Source organism: Halichoerus grypus, chromosome 3 (genome assembly GCF_964656455.1).
Source record: "Halichoerus grypus chromosome 3, mHalGry1.hap1.1, whole genome shotgun sequence".
In the NCBI taxonomy this organism is placed as follows: Eukaryota; Metazoa; Chordata; class Mammalia; order Carnivora; family Phocidae; genus Halichoerus; species Halichoerus grypus.
In genome coordinates this window covers 141,657,972-141,660,946 of record NC_135714.1, presented here as the reverse complement: position 1 = coordinate 141,660,946, position 2,975 = coordinate 141,657,972, and the positions used below count along the sequence as shown (strand labels likewise).

The 2,975-nt window shown below is 49.8% G+C and overlaps 1 pseudogene; it reads left to right on the top strand.

The window, feature by feature from the left end:
• Positions 1 to 631: 631 nt before the first annotated feature.
• On the top strand, positions 632 to 1,858 carry LOC118548266 (tripartite motif-containing protein 75 pseudogene; annotated as a pseudogene).
• Positions 1,859 to 2,975: the final 1,117 nt, after the last annotated feature.

The following is a 2,975-nucleotide window of genomic DNA, read 5'->3' as shown; positions in this document are numbered from 1 at the left end:
AGGTTCTTTTACTGGATCTTTAAAAAGATTGAACTGATTGAAGTCAGGATTTGTATCCTTATTTACTTGATTCTCTTAGAGATGAGGATGTTAGGTACTTCTCCCAGATCCCCCAGATAACGAGTAAGGGGAAATCCTACCCAGGGTGGAGGCTCAATTTGCAAAGACTTTAACTTTCTGCAGTGCCATGCGGCCCCCTGTGGTTGATGTGGGTGTAGGTAGAATCCTGGGAGTGGAGAGAAGAATTGGTGGCTGTCTCAAATGTGGCAGTGAGCAGGGCCACGAAACAAATGGTAAATTTTTTTACATGAAACAGTATTTTCTCCTCTCCAGGGATGAAGAGGCACTTTAAAGTTGTGTCTACATTTTGACCAAGAGAATTGCATAACTTGGCTTCACATCCTCTGAGCTGCCAAGGGCAGCTGGTTGCCCAACTAACCTGTGATCACCTGTAGCTTCCCTGGGCACCTGTCTTTGTACCTGAGGCCATTTGCCTCATAGGAATGAAAAGTTCAAGACAGGAAGAACAGCGAGATCTGAGAGTGTGTCTGAGGCTTCTCAGTGGAAAGAGCCTTCAGAGCCCAGCTCCTGAAGAAAACCCACCTCAGTGCAGTCCTTCATTTACAGCCCCATGGCAGTCCCGGCAGCCCTGGCAGGACTCCAGGCAGAAGCCAACTGTCCCGTCTGTCTGGATTACCTCAGAGACCCCGTCACCACCGAATGTGGGCACAACTTCTGTCGCTGCTGCATCCAGCAGTCCTGGGCTGATCGCAAGGACAGGTTCCCGTGCCCCGTGTGCCGTCACACGTGTCAAGAGAGGCACTTGAGGAGCAACACCCAGCTGGGAAGGATGATTGACATTGGCGAGCTCCTCCACCTCATCAGGAGCAAGAAGAGGAGGCCGGAAGAGAGGCACTGCTGTGAGAAGCACAACCAGGTCCTGACCCTCTTCTGCGAGGAGGACCTCGAGGTGTTGTGTCCCAAGTGCACGCAGCCCCCTGGCCACCGGGGCCACCAGGTGAGGCCCCTGGAGGAGGCCGCCTCTCATCACGGGCAGAGGCTCAGCTGTTACATCAGGCCCCTGAAGAAGCGGGTGGCAGACGTTCCGAAACTAGTAGCCACCCAAGAGAGAGAGAACTCTTAGACCTGAGAGAGAAGGTGCAGTACCAGAGACAGAAAGTAACCTCTGAGTTTGAGCACCTGCACGAGCGCGTAGGCCGTGAGCAAGAGGCTGTTCGCTCACGGCTCGCTGAGGAAGAGAGGGACCTGCAGCAGAAAGTCTGCGCGAACAGCACGGCACGGCGTTCTCAGAGCACGTTTCCACCCTCCCGCGCCTACCGAACAAGGTGGCAGAGAGGAGCGCGGCGTCGGAGATCGGGAGCGCCCGCGACAGGTGCGAAAGCCCGAAGCCCCCCAGCTCCCTGTTCTGGATTTCCAGTTAAGGAGGGAAGAATGCAGTCTTCCTCCGCAGTACTTGGCTCTGCAGAAAATTATCCAGAAGTTTAGACGGGAAGTTACTCTGGATCCCGAGACAGCACACCCGCATCTGCTTGCCTCCGAGGGCAAAAAGTCTGTGACATTTGTGAGGAAAAAGCCCGGCGTCCCTCAGAACCCGAAGAGACTGCTGATGGATGCGGTGGTCCTGGGCTCCGAGGGCCTCGACGGCGGCCGGCATTCCTGGGGGGTGCAGGTGGGTGGCAAGCGTGAGCGGGCCGCGGGGCTTTGCCGGGGCTCCCTTTCCAGGAAGGCCAGGCGGCCCCCGTCAGGCCGGAGCAGACGCGGGACAGTTCGGCGGCAGGACGGCGCCTGTGTCGCTGAAGGAAAAGCCCAGAGGGGTTGGCGTTTATCTGCGCCGTGAGTTGCGTGAGGTTTCCTTTTACAGTTTGAACGACAGGTCTCACATCTGTTCTTTCATGGGTACGTTTTCTGAAGTCCCGAAGCCTCCCTTCTGTGTGGGGCGCGACTCTACACCTCTTACGACCTGTGCAGGGAGAGACTGTGAAGGATGAGCTGTGCCTTGGCTTCCTTTTCTGTCCGCAATATATGGACGGTGGGCACGATCTTATACAACTATCAGTGAATCTAGCACCAGAATTTGTTTTAAATGCTTATTTGACTTAAACACATGGGAAAAGTTTTTCTCTTTTTGATTTCTTCTGTTTTTTTTTGTTTGTTTGTTTGTTTGTTTCAATAGCAACAGGGGTGTTGTGGAAACTAACAGAGATGCGGAGATTAACTGTTTCTGGAATTCTAAGATCAGAGTATATATATTATAATTTTATAGCCCCAATAGATTTTTGTACATTTACATATTTACATTTACAGCACTGGGGTAGCTTTGCTGCAGTAGCTACACTAGTTACAGGGACAATTCTTTTTCTGCTAAAAGTAAAACCCAGCAGGACGAGCATTTTTCTGAACTATGAAATTGACACTGTTTAATTTTATAATTTGAATGCCTGGTCTCGTATCTGTTCAAGTGATATTTTACCAAAAGACTTGTACCTTATGTCATACTGGGTATGATTCATAACCTCTTACAATCTGTAAAAGTAATAGATTATGAACAAGGAACTATTTAAAAACTATTGTGCATTCTGCTTTAGTATCTTAATGTACCTATTTAGGAGAGAAACTACACGCAGTATAACTCAACCAGCTCATATAGTCTTTACAATTCTGAATCTGTCTTTACCACTTATAAGTGAAAGAAAGATTTTTGTGTGTGTGATTTTTTTAAGTGACATCTTTAAGGTGTGGAAAGGAAAAAACGTGTCAACTCGTTTGACTCGAATGAAAATACTTCTCAAAAGTGATAATGAAATGCTTACAAAAGTAAAACAGGCACCTGGGTGGCTCAGATGGTTAAGCATCTGCCTTCGGCTCAGGTCATGATCTCCAGATCCTGGGATCGAGTCGCTTGTTGGGCTCCCAGCTCAGAGGGGAGTCTCCCTCTGCTTCTCCCCCTGCTTGTG